Raw genomic sequence first — 14,138 nt, forward strand, 5'->3', positions numbered from 1 at the left:
AACATCATGGCCTAATGCATAGTAGATAAACAATAAATATTATTGAATGAATTATAAATTTATGAAATCAATAATAATCACTGTATAATGATTACATTAAAGTGCATTTTTAAGACACTGTTAATAACAGGCAATATTATTATTTCAAAACACATGACTTAATCCAAAGAAAATACAGAAAGTAAAAGGAAGTAGACAAAAATAGGATTGTAATTATTATCACACACAGTGTTAGCTGCAAAGTTTAAAGGTTTACAGCCATAAAAAGGAAAAGAAGTTTAAGTCAGGAATCCTTAGAAGATTTTTCAACAGAGATTGCTGTTGGTTCAAATCAACAGATGGTATCCAGTAGAAACAGTGGTAGGAAACAAGCAAGAACTAGCATCATAAAGAAAAGAAAAGAGATACTATAATGCAGAGGATAAAATAGATCTACAAAATGCTAATGTGCAGGAAAAGAAGGCAATCAATAATGAACAATATTATATTAAGTAAGTGGATTTCCATATGTTAAGAGCATGGAAACATGTAAATACATAATCAATAAAATAATAAAACTGAAAATAAAGTTTATTTTTAGTTACTAAATCAAGTACCTGACCAAATAATTAGGCAATAGCAAGAGCAAAGAATTTTATATCTTTTGATTATCTAATACTGCATTTTCCATAGACAAACTTCTTTTAAAAACCTGTCCTAAAGAGTTTAAGGGTCTTACCCACAGTAAGATTATAAAACTGTATGAAAAAGGAAAACAAATTTAATACAGCATGATTGTTAATGGAATTGTCTTTTCTTTATAAGGAGCTTATTGTGTACTAGGCAATGTGCTAGACACTGAAGGCATGAACAACAAATCAAACATGGTTCTTCCTGCCTTTACAACTGAAATATGCCACTTCCCGTCTGGCACCACAAGGATTAGGTTTTTAGCCACTGCAACCACTGACCTTTAACACAACCTGAAAGGAGTTCAGGGCGGAGGTCAGAATGAGGCATTCTGTGCTCTAACACCTTATAGAACAGGCCTTCAGATAGACATTTCCAGGAGAAAATTTTATGAACCTAATTCTTATATCTTCTCATACCTAGAAAATCACTCAAACCATTCACAGAGGCATCTGCTCCTCATGACTAGCAGCAACCTTCTACTGAGACATATATGTCTGACAGCATGTGCCTCCTTCACCAAATTATATGCGTTTGTGCGTGCGCGCGTGTGTGTATGTTATTCGTGCCCAACTCTTTGCGACCCTATGGATGGCAGCCAGCCAGGCTCCTCTGTCCATGGGATTTTTCAGGCAAGAAATACTGGAGTAGGTTGCCATGCTCTCCTCCAGGGGATCTTCCTGACTCAGGGATGGAACTCGTGTCTCTAATGTCTCCTTCATGGGCAGACAGTTTCTTTACCACTACCACCACCTGGGAAGCTAAATATATATATTTAGCTTATATATTTAGGTAGACCTCACCTACCCTTATCTCTTCAGATCAGTTCATTAGCACTATCTAAGAGGCTTTCTCCTGGGCTATAGTCTTCAGTGTGTACCCAAATAAAACTGAATTCACAGCTCTTACTATATGCTTTTTTTTCAGTCAACAGCTCTTATGATTTTTTTTCAATCAAGTTTTCCTTGTAATCTTACAATATAGTGGAAAGGAAAGTTTACAAAGAAACCAATAAATAACTTCTATTGTGCTAAATGACATGAAAAAAAGAATAGACTCCCATAAGAGAAGAGGAGTCTTTTCAGTTCAGCTCAGTTCATTCACTCAGTCGTGTCTGACTCTTTGCAACGCCATGAACCACAGCACACCAGGCCTCCCTGTCCATCACCAACTCCAGGAGTCCACCCAAACCCATGTCCATTGAGTCGGCGATGCCACCCAACCATCTCATCCTCTGTCGTCTCCTTCTCCTCCTGCCCTCAATCCTTCCCAGCATCAGGGTCTTTTTAAATGAGTCAGCTCTTCACATCACGTGGCCAAAGTATTGGAGTTTCAGCTTCAACATCAGTTCTTCCAATGAACACCCAGGACTGATCTCCTTTAGGATGGCCTGGTTGGATCTCCTTGCAGTCCAAGGGACTCTCAAGAGTCTTCTCCAACACCACAGTTCCAAAGCATCAATTCTTCGGCGCTCAGTTTTCTTTATAGTCCAACTCTCACATCCATACGTGACCACAGGAAAAACCACAGAGGGGTCTTTTACGGTGTTACAAATGTCCTAGAGCAATTAGCCACTTGGAGTACAGCAGCAAAAATAGACATGTAGAGAAAAATATAGGATTGGTTGCTTTGTTAATAAATTTGATATAAGAAGAGAGTGTAAAGAAAAAAGTCAAGAATGAGTTAGCAACTTGCTTAGATAATTTTATCCATTTCTCCCATAATGAGGGAAAGTTGAACATATGAATTTAGAAAACAGAGAAGTTGTCATGGTTAAAGATTTAAATTTAAGTACTACCAATACATATATTAAATTATTAGGAATCAAGACCATCCCAAAGAAAAAGAAATGCAGAAAGCAAAATGGCTGTCTGAGGAGGCCTTACAAATAGCTATAAAAAGAAGGGAAGTGAAAAGCAAAGGAGAAAAGGAAAGATATATCCATTTGAATGCAGAGTTCCAAAGACTAGCAAGCAGAGATAAGAAAGCCTTCCTCAGCGATCAATGCAAAGAAATAGAGGAAAACAATAGAATGAGAAAGACTAGAGATCTCTTCAAGAAAATTAGAGATAACAAGAGAACATTTCATGCAAAATGGGCTCAATAAAGGACAGAAATGGTAGGGACCTAACAGAAGCAGAAGATATTACGAAGAGGTGGCAAGAATATTCAGAAGCACTGTACAAAAAAGATTTTCATGACCCAGATAATCACAATGGTGTGATCACTCACCTAGAGCCAGACATCCTGGAATGTGAAGTCAAGTAGGCCTTAGGAAGCATCACTATTAACAAAGCTAGTGGAGGTGATGGAATTCCAGTTGAGCTATTTCATATCCTAAAAGTTGATGCTGTGAAAGTGCTGCACTCAATATGCCAGCAAATTTGGAAAACTCAGAAGTGGCCACTGGACTGGAAAAGGTTAGTTTTCATTCCAATCTCAAAGAAAGGCAATGCCAAAGAATGCTCAAACTACTGCACAATTGCACTCATCTCACATGCTAGTAAAGTAATGCTTAAAATTCTCCAAGCCAGGCTTCAGCAATACATAAACCATGAACTTCCAGATATTCAAGCTGGTTTTAGAAAAGGCAGAGGAAACAGAGATCAAATTGCTAACATCCGCTGGATCATCAAAAAAGCAAGAGAGTTCCAGAAAAATATCTATTTCTACTTTATTAACTATGCCAAAGCCCTTGACTGTGTGGATCACAATAAACTGTGGAAAATTCTGAAAGAGATGGGAATATCAGATCATCTGACCTACCTCTTGAGAAACCTGTATGCAGGTCAGGAAGCAACAGTTAGAACTGGACATGGAACAACAGACTGGTTCCAAATAGGAAAAGGAGTACGTCAAGGCTGTATATTGTCACCCTGCTTATTTAACTTATATGCAGAGTACATCATGCAAAATGCTGGGCTGGATGAAGCACAAGCTGGAATCAAGATTGCCAAGAGAAATATCAATAACCTCAGATATGCAGATGATACCACCTTTATGGCAGAAAGGGAAGAAGAACTAAGCCTCTTGATGAAAGTGAAAGAGGAGAGTGAAAAAGTTGGCTTAAAGCACAACATTCAGAAAACTAAGATCATGGCATCCAGTCTCATCACTTCATGGCAAATAGATGGGGAAACAGTGGAAACAGTGGCTGACTTTATTTTGGGGGGCTTCAAAATCATTGCAGATGGTGATTGCAGCCATGAAATTAAAAGACGCTTAATCCTTGGAAGGAAAGTTATGACCAACCTAGACACCATATTAAAAAGCAGAGACATTACTTTGTCAACTAAGGTCCCTCTAGTCAAGGCTATGGTTTTCCAATAGTCATGTATGGATGTGAGAGTTGGACTATAAAGAAAGCTGAGTGCTGAAGAATTGATGCTTTTGAACTGTGGTGTTAGAGAAGACTCTTGAGAGTCCCTTGGACTGCAAAGGGATCCAACCAGTCCATCCTAAAGTAGATCAGTCTTGGGTGTTCATTGGTAGGACTGATGTTGAAGCTGAAACTCCAATACTTTGGCCACCTGATGCAAAGAGCTGACTCATTGGAAAAGACCCTGATGCTGGGAAAAATTGAGGGCAGGAGGAGAAGGGGATGACAGAGGATGAGATGGTTGGATGGCATCATTGACTCAATGAACATGAATTTGGGTAAACTCCGGGAGTTGGCGATGGACAGGGAGGCCTGGCATGCTGCGGTTCATGGGGTCGCAAAGAGTCGGACATGACGGAGCGACTGAACTGAACTGAACTGTTTGAGTGTTTGAGTTGTCTGAGAATAAAGTGTAGAAAAGGAATGCAGATTCAAAACCAAATTCAGAGAAATTCTCATATTTAGTGCTAGGACTGAAATGGAAAATTGGCCAAACAAATGGGAAAAGAGGTAGAAGAAAATGAAGAGAGTAGTCTCTTGAGCTTCTTGCAAAAGAAGGGTCAGTTTTTAAAAAGAAAAAGTGGCCAATTGTATCAAATGATACCTGGAGTACACTAAACTCATTCCCACTGTCCAAAACAATTTCTTATGCTATTTTCAGCCTTAGATTCAAGAATGAAATAAACTTCTAAGTATGCCTCCAATTTTCTGAGAAGTGAAAAATCATTCAGGTCCACATTTAAGCAAAAAGTGAATAAATAAAATTTACTCAAGTTTCAGACATGGATAGTAATTCAGGATAACTTGAATTTAATAAACATTTCACTACATATTTTCCATGGGGTTCTCACGGCAAAGAATCCTGGAGTTGTTTGCCATTCCCAAGCTGAAACTCCCAACACTTTGGCCCATGTAATGCAAAGAGCCAATTCATTGGAAAAGACCCTGATGCTGGGAAAGGTTGAAGGCAAAAGGAGAAGGAAATGACAGAGGATGAGATGGTTATAAAGCATCATCAACTCAATGGACATGAGTTTGAGCAAACTCTGGGATATAGTGATCGACAGGGAAGCCTGGTGTGCTCCAGTCCTTGGGGTCACAAAGAGTCAGCCACGACTTAGTGACTGAATAACAATCACTACATACCAAAATACACACAGTGAGATGTAATAGCTAATTTTTTTAATGCAACTGCTGGAAAATGAGAAGAAAAGAGAATAGGATAACTGTGAAAGAGTAACCTTTTTAGCTTTGACACAAAGGAGAAATAATGATGGAAAGATCAACAGATTTTAGTTCAAAATCACATAAAACTTCCAATTAATGAAAAATAGTAATACAAATAAAAAGCACATGTAGAAGAAAATGGTGTAATGGTTTTTATTGAAAGAGTACTGGATTTTAGCCATAAATATAGTAGGTTCCCTGGTGGCTCAGACAGTAAAGAATCTGCCTTCAATCTGGGAGACCTGGATGCGATCCCTGTGTCAGGAAGATCCCCTGGAGGAGGGCATAGCAATCTACTCCAGAGAATCCCATGGACAGTGGAGCCTGGCGAGGTATAGTTCATAGCATCACAGAGAGTTGGACATGACTGAATTGACTTAGCAGGCACACATGCAGGCAATAACCATCTTACTCTTTCTCTACTGTCTCTGACTAATGTGGTCTGAAAACTACTTGCAATAACTTGCACAAAGTAAAAGCTCAGTCTGGTCTAATATCAAAACTCCAAAGCATCAACTAATGAAATTCTGTTTGGGTCCGTCCTAGTTTCAGAAATTTCTAAGAAAGTAGGCAGCTTCTTTACTTTTTATTCACTAGGTGAATATTTTGCTCTAGGTGCCATTTTGCTCTCTCTAAAGTTGGGTCTGGGGAAGGTGGATTATGGGAAAGGGACAGTATATTATGGATTATGAGCTGTGTCTAACAACACAGCTTGTTTGTTTACTCCCTCACATTTCAGGGAACTTCCAGATTTCTTCTATGTAGAAGTCTTCTTACTATCAGCTTTTAAAACAACTTCTTTACTATTGGCTTTTATTTTTTTTTATTTTATTTTATTTTTAAACTTTACGTAATTGTATTAGTTTTGCCAAACATCAAAATGAATCCATCACAGGTATACATGTGCTCCCCCTCCTGAACCCTCCTCCCTCCTCCCTCCCCATACCATCCCTCCAGGTCGTCCCAGTGCACCAGCCCCAAGCATCCAGTATCGTCCATTGAACCTGGACTGGCATCTCGTTTCATACGTGATATTTTACATGTTTCAATGCCATTCTCCCAAATCTTCCCACCTTCTCCCTCTCCCAGAGTCCATAAGACTGTTCCATACATCAGCGTCACTTTTGCTGTCTCGTACACAGGGTTATTGTTATCATCTTTCTAAATTCCATATATATGCGTTAGTATACTGTATTGGTGTTTTTCCTTCTGGCTTACTTCACTCTGTATAATAGGCTCCAGTTTCATCCACCTCATTAGAACTGATTCAAATGTATTCTTTTTAATGGCTGAGTAATACTCCATTGTGTATATGTACCACTGATTTCTTATCCATTCATCTGCTGATGGACATCTAGGTTGCTTCCATGTCCTGGCTATTATAAACAGTGCTGCGATGAACATTGGGGTACACGTGTCTCTTTCCCTTCTGGTTTCCTCAGTGTGTATGCCCAGCAGTGGGATTGCTGGATCATAAGGCAGTTCCATTTCCAGTTTTTTAAGGAATCTCCACACTGTTCTCCATAGTGGCTGTACTAGTTTGCATTCCCACCAACAGTGTAAGAGGGTTCCCTTTCCTCCACACCCTCTCCAACATTTATTATTTGTAGACTTTTGGATCGCAGCCATTCTGACTGGTGTGAAATGGTACCTCATAGTGGTCTTGATTTGCATTTCTCTGATAATGAGTGATGTTGAGCATCTTTTCATGTGTTTGGTAGCCATCTGTATGTCTTCTTTGGAGAAATGTCTATTTAGTTCTTTGGCCCATTTTTTGATTGGGTCATTTATTTTTCTGGAGTTGAGCTGGAGGAGTTGCTTGTATATTTTTGAGATTAGTTGTTTGTCAGTTGCTTCATTTGCTATTATTTTCTCCCATTCTGAAGGCTGTCTTTTCACCTTGCTGATAGTTTCCTTTGATGTGCAGAAGCTTTTAAGGTTAATTAGGTCCCATTTGTTTATTTTTGCTTTTATTTCCGATATTCTGGGAGGTGGGTCATAGAAGATCCTGCTGTTATGTATGTCAGAGAGTGTTTTGCCTATGTTCTCCTCTAGGAGTTTTATAGTTTCTGGTCTTACGTTGAGATCTTTAATCCATTTTGAGTTTATTTTTGTGTATGGTGTTAGAAAGTGTTCTAGTTTCATTCTTTTACAAGTGGTTGACCAGTTTTCCCAGCACCACTTGTTAAAGAGATTGTCTTTAATCCATTGTATATTCTTGCCTCCTTTGTCAAAGATAAGGTGTCCATATGTGCGTGGTTTTATCTCTGGGCTTTCTATTTTGTTCCATTGATCTATATTTCTGTCTTTGTGCCAGTACCATACTGTCTTGATAACTGTGGCTTTGTAATAGAGCCTGAAGTCAGGCAGGTTGATTCCTCCAGTTCCATTCTTCTTTCTCAAGATCGCTTTGGCTATTCGAGGTTTTTTGTATTTCCATACAAATTGTGAAACTATTTGTTCTAGCTCTGTGAAGAATACTGTTGGTAGCTTGATAGGGATATTTCAGGGAACTTCCAGATTTCTTCTATGTAGAAGTCTTCTTACTATCGGCTTTTAAAACAACTTCTTTACTATTGGCTTTTAAAACAACTCAGTCCCTTGTTTCTGAGGCTTCATACTACCCATTGTCTAAATACAGGAAAGTTTCCCCTCCTCCAGAAGACTTGCTGCTCCTGGAAGCAGTCTCCCAGAACAGGGTCCTTTTCAAGATGATATAGTTGAGTTCTTTCCCCTAGACCACCCAGACCAAGAAAAACTCAAGCACCTTTGTCCCCTTTGGGGTAATACAGCCAGCTCCTCTCCTCTGGTGGTCCCAAGCTGTCACTTTTGGACTTCTTAGACTCAGGTTAGGCACCAATCCCTGTGTCCTTTAAACATCAGGGAACATAGAGCACTTTCTCTGAACAGTTCTCTTGAAGTTCCTCCATCTTCTTAAGACATGGAGAAGTATCCACTCTCTTCCTCACTGGGGAAGCATACAAACAACTCATTCTCCAAAGAAATTCCGATTTCTATGCTCTTTTATCTCCAAGATACCCAACCTGTGTAACTAGTCTGTTGTGTTAGATGTATATTGTCTCCATTTGGAAATCTGAGATACTGAGAAAACTCACAATAGCATGCTACCTCACTTCTAGGGTTCTGGGGGTTTTCTTTTGTTGCTGGTGACAATGTAAACCAATACATTTTAGATTTATAAGGCTCTTCGTCCAGTAATTCTGCTATAAATACTACCCAAAAGACATGAAAACACTTGTGTATGTGGGCATTCACTATAGCATTCACCATCTAATGTAGTGCCCAGATGAGAAATATTAGCTAGGACTAAAGGATAAGTACCGGAGAAGGCACTGGCACCCCACTCCAGTACTCTTGCCTGGAAAATCCCATGGACAGAGCAGCCTGGTAGGCTGCAGTCCATGGGGTCACCAAGAGTCAGACACGACTGAGCGACTTCACTTTCACTTTTCACTTGCATGCATTGGAGAAGGAAATGGCAACCCACTCCAGTGATGTTGCCTGGAGAATCCCAGGGATGGAGGAGCCTGGTGGGCTGCCATCTATGGGGTCGCACAGAGTCGGACACGACTGAAGTGATTTAGCAGCAGCAGCAGCAGCAAAGGATAAGTAAAACTTTGTTTCTTCATAATAAGAATTATTATACTAACCCTACCTTATTTCAACTTTTGTACTTCAAAACTCTTGCTTTGCCCCTCTAGTCTTTACTTCCTAATCTTAAGGTCATTGCTCTGGGTCTTAACTTTGTTGGAATTTTGTTACATATGAGATGTTTTTGTTTTTTTTTTTTTCACTTTAGATTATATTTTATTTTAAATAGTCACAACATCTGACACTTCAAAAAAAGATACCACTAATAAATAAAACAAGTGGAATACTTAGAGTTACAACAGACATAATATTTAGCTGAGAATCACTTCAACAGAGTAAGGCTCTAAAGATACCAGACAAAGCAGAACTTGTTTGGATTAAGATGTACAACTCTCTTACTGTATGGGCGCTTACAGACAAGGCCTTGGTTCCATATGGTCAATGTTACAGTCATGCTTCAGGCTAAAATTTTCAGTAGTTTTGAGAGCCTATACAAGATGTTATGGACTATACCCTGCAAAAAGTTACAACTTGAAAACTTCTTTCAAGCTTTACCAGTATCCAACGTGTATATTTTTAACATTTCTGAAAAGAGAACAAAATTAATAGGTGATGGTATTCACATCTGATATCTCAGGTTTCATGGCAGACAGGTCTTAATGCTCCTAGACTTTGGGGTATAAAAGGGAGGAATATTTTAAATTTAAATAGAATGTGGGGAAAATTAGGATCAAATGGGCATACATTCCTTGACCCCAGTGCCCTTTGCCCTGTTAACTCCATAGGGAATGGTTAAGCCATCAAAAATTAAACCAATAGTTTTTATATTAAAATGATTCTCCATACTAGTAACACTGAAGAGTCACTAAACTAAGAATTTACCTTGTAGAGGTTAACACACAGAAATAAGCTGACAGAACAGTAACAATTATGAAAAATGCTACTCATCTAAAAGGACCCATGTCCACTCTTTGAGTCTACTTCATACATTCTGCCCATCCACCCCACTCCAAAAAGGTTCAGATTATTATGTCCCAAGGCAATCTATTCCTGAATTACTTGTGAAGAGACAAACTGCTCTGTAGTGTATAAGCTACTTAGGTCCTATTCTAGGATGATGCACTTCCATTGTCCTAGCTCTCAAATTTGGAAATCTGCTTAGGTTCGGTCTTTTAAAACCTTTCCAAATTAACGTAATTAGAATTTGTGTCTCTGTTGCTGTGGGATGATTTGGGAGAATGGCATTGAAACATGTATAATACCATACATGAAACGAATCGCCAGTCCAGGTTCAATGCATGATAACTGGATGCTTGGTGCTGGTGCACTGGGACAACCCAGAGGGATTGTACAGGGAGGGAGGAGGGACGGGGGTTCAGGATGGGGAACACGTGTATACCCGTGGCGGATTCATGTTGATGTATGGCAAAACCAATACAATATTGTAAACTAATTAACCTCCAATTAAAATAAATAAATTTATATTAAAAATAAAAAAATTTGTGATCCCTAGATTCACATACAGTACAGGCTCTGTGACACCTCTTTTTTGGGGGGTTGAATAAAAGCCACAGGATTCTGTGTGACTAAAAACTAAATCTCAGTTATTCGAGTCTGGCATTGTGTAAACATATTTTTAAGTTCATTTTGCTGGACTTCATTAACTACTTCAGGATCTTCAGGGCTCTTCTGAACTTTTGCCACTGCAAAGTTTATCCCTTGGGTTAATCCAGCTTGGGTAATGTTAGCAAACTGGACCACTGGACCATAGAACTTCAAATCTTTGCAAAAGGAGAGACTGCTCTGCTGCTACGGCTCTGAGAAGGAGAAGGAGTTACATGAAGCTCTCTCTCAAGTTCAAGCACGCCAGACTCAGAGCCAGGGGTCTTTTGAGATACAACTGAATGCACTGGTTCAACTGACAAAAACTGTGGGCCTGCTGTAGGAAAAGACACATCTAATTGAAAAGGTGGAGAAGGTATCTGTTCTATGGATTCAAACTGAGTTTCTTTGCTAGAAACTTGATTGGTCATTTGATTTCCTTCCTCACTAGCCTGTTGAGAAACAGATCTGGTTTCTGATAGGTGGGTCATTTTGTTGTGTGCATCTTTTGTTGTTGTTGTTGTTGTTGTTGTTGTGTGCATCTTGAACAAATCTGTAGCAGTACACATCCACAGGCTTGGCAAAGCCAGTCAATGTGTGTATGTTGCCAGGGGAAGGACTTTTCTTCAAAGAAGACTCAGGGCCTTTTCCAAGCCCACTTTCTGAGCAATAGTAACCTCTGAAGGAACATGAATGCTGATACCAGTGCTGCTAATAGACTGGGATCGACTGCCTAATCGAGGTGCTGAAGCAATGATACCACAACTAGGAAGAACATAGTCCGCTGGCACTACATTCTCTGAAGAGTTAGCTGCCTGTCTTCATCAGACTTGGAATTTGTAAGAAATTCATCAGAGTGATACGAGTCATTATCTGAAGACTTTTCCCTTTCTGACTCTGCCTGGGCTTTATTATCCATCACACTTATATTTTCCATGGTTTCAAGACTACTATGTGATTTCCAAAGATTTACTTTTAAGTTTGGTTTTAGAAAGTTAACTCTCATTTCAAGTTTTGTGAAGTTTCTTAGCTTCCATAGATTACCAATGTTTACACTGGATTTGGTCTGTTTCACTTTTTGATTTAGAGATGAAATTTTGCTCATTAAAAATTGTTTTCCCTGGGCCGAAGAGCCTTGGTTTTGAGATCTGATGCCAATGATGTTTTCATGAGGTTTACTGCTCTTCCTCTCAAGCTTTTTCTCTATTATAGGTACATCTAATCCCATGGCTTGCTTGGTGATCTGCAGCATCTCCTCAATGCACTGAAGGGTATCTTTTCCATCCTCTTCTGGGTTACGCATTATAGCTTTCAGTGTGTGGAAATAGCCACTTGCTTCTTTATATCTGTAGTGCAATCGCATGCAGGAGAACTTCGGCTTTACCAAAAAGAGTGGGTTCGGGACCTATTTCTATTTTTTCCAGGTCTTCTAGACTTAGTCCTTGATACTGGTTTACTTTGTCAACTTCATCATCATAATAGACCACGTAGTAGGCAGAGTTAGAAAGCAGTAACATCAAATCCACATCAATGAGGCTGCTCTTAAACTGTCGCTTGAGCCAAGCCATAAAAATTACATCACGACACATAGTTTAATATGAAGAAAATTTCCACACCTACTAAGTAGTGCTACTTTATCATAGCTTCTATTTTGACACTAATATTTACATTGGTCAAACATGATCTCAGTCAAAAGCATTATGTCTAGAACGAAAAGCACTTGGCACGTCACAGACAATGGATAAAGATGTTGGCCCTCCCCCCACCCACATTTTTACCTAAGTATAAGCTGCAGTAAATACTTAATTTCCCTCCCCACCACCCTCTGCCCCACTTAAACAGAAATAAACAAAACCTAACCCCCACTTTTTTTTTTTTTAAACAGAGACAAAAGAAAGAAAACCTTTCGGTGCACCCCCGCCCCATGACTGCAGCTCGGAGGGAAGGGCTGCGCTACTCGTTTTTCTCTTCCTGCCCGTCAGGCAGCCCCTCCTTTCACAAGATGAACACAAACACCGCCAGCGCCACATGCAGCCCCACCACCGCGACAGTACTCGCGTAAAAGCCACTGTCATCGGGGGACATTAACAGGAAGCTTTGGAAAAGCAGCAATTTGCGGAAAAATACAACCCCACAGGAACTTTAACCATAAGTTCTGCAAAAAAGGAGAAAAATCTTGAAAGACATCGCCAGGCTGCCGCCTTCGGGCTTGGGCTGGGCAGGGCAGCGTTGCCAGCGGCATTGCCTGTGGCGTTCGCCTGCTTCTGAGCCGTCCTAGGAGGCCGGTGGGAGCGGGGCATCTAGTCAGTCAGTCAGTCTGTCCCCTCCGTTCGTCAACTAATCGAAGCTCGAGATGATTTTATAAGGAAGATCCTTCAAGCAACTCCTGAAGTAATATATAGGAAAGAATGAATGATTTGAAACCCCTAACAAGAACAAATGTTGAATTGTCCAAAGAGAAAATTGAAATTACTTGAGGCAGTAGTCACTCAAAGATATCACATCCCCCAGCCAAACCAACACAACAATTTAATCAGAATCTCCCAATCATGGGTCGAGGTTTCATTCAACTTTAAACCTCACCATGGGTGATTCAAATGTGTAGCCAAGGTTAACAGCCAGAACCATAAGGCTTATTGGTTAGAGAGGAAAAAAGCCAAGCAGTAGAATATATGAATGATATGTATATTATGCAGCCATTCAAAATTATAATTCTGAAGATCAGGTACTGCTGCTAAGTCACTTCAGTCGTGTCCGACTCTGTGCGACCACATAGACGACAGCCCACCAGGCTCCCCCGTCCCTAGGGTTCTCCAGGCAAGAACACTGGAGTGGGTTGCCATTTCCTTCTCCAATGCATGAAAGGGAAAAGTGAAAATGAAGTCGCTCAGTCGTGTCCGACTGCTAGCAACCCCATGGACCACAAGCCCACCAGGCTCCTCCGTCCATGGGATTTTCCAGGCAAGAGTACTGGAGTGGGGTGCCATTGAAGATCAGGTAAAAGATAATGTAATCTCTAAATATGGCACGCAAGGCCTCTTATTGTCTCATCTCTGCCTCTACTACCACATTTGCTGCTCCCTTCATGGGCCTTTCCATTCCATGAGTTACAGCCTCATCAGTCTATTTGCAGGTTCCTAAACATGCCTTAGCCTGAACTCAGCCTAGATCCTCTTAGGCCTCAGCCTGAACTGCTTCCTTATCTGCCTGGATCATTCCTCCTCCTAGTTAACTGAAAGCTGAAGTGCATACTCTTACAGACAGCCTTCCTGATCTTCCAGACTGACCTGAGTCCCTACAGCACTTCCTACTAAAAGTGGAACATGTCACACTGTATCATAATTGTTGGCTTACTTATATTTCAACTTTTATCACTTTGAAAACAAAAGCATTATCTTCTTCCTCATCTCTGAATCCCAGTATCTAACAAAGTGCTTTAACACAGCGTGTGTGTGAGTGAAAGTCGCTCAGTCATGTCCAATTCTTTGTGATCTCATGGACTGTACAGTCCATGGAATTCTCCAGGCCAGAATACTGGAGTGGGTAGCCTTTCCCTTCTCCAGGGGATCTTCCCAACTCAGGAATCGAACACAGGTCTCCCGCCTTGCAGGCATATTCTTTACCAACTGAGCCACCAGGGAAGCCCAAC

At 40.2% G+C, this 14,138-nt stretch overlaps 1 pseudogene; it reads right to left on the reverse strand.

Annotated features, from left to right (window-relative positions):
• Positions 1–10,449: 10,449 nt before the first annotated feature.
• LOC109563637 (phosphatidylinositide phosphatase SAC2-like) lies at positions 10,450–12,199 on the reverse strand (annotated as a pseudogene).
• Positions 12,200–14,138: the final 1,939 nt, after the last annotated feature.

Source organism: Bos indicus, chromosome 9 (assembly GCF_029378745.1).
Source record: "Bos indicus isolate NIAB-ARS_2022 breed Sahiwal x Tharparkar chromosome 9, NIAB-ARS_B.indTharparkar_mat_pri_1.0, whole genome shotgun sequence".
Lineage (NCBI taxonomy): Eukaryota > Metazoa > Chordata > Mammalia > Artiodactyla > Bovidae > Bos > Bos indicus.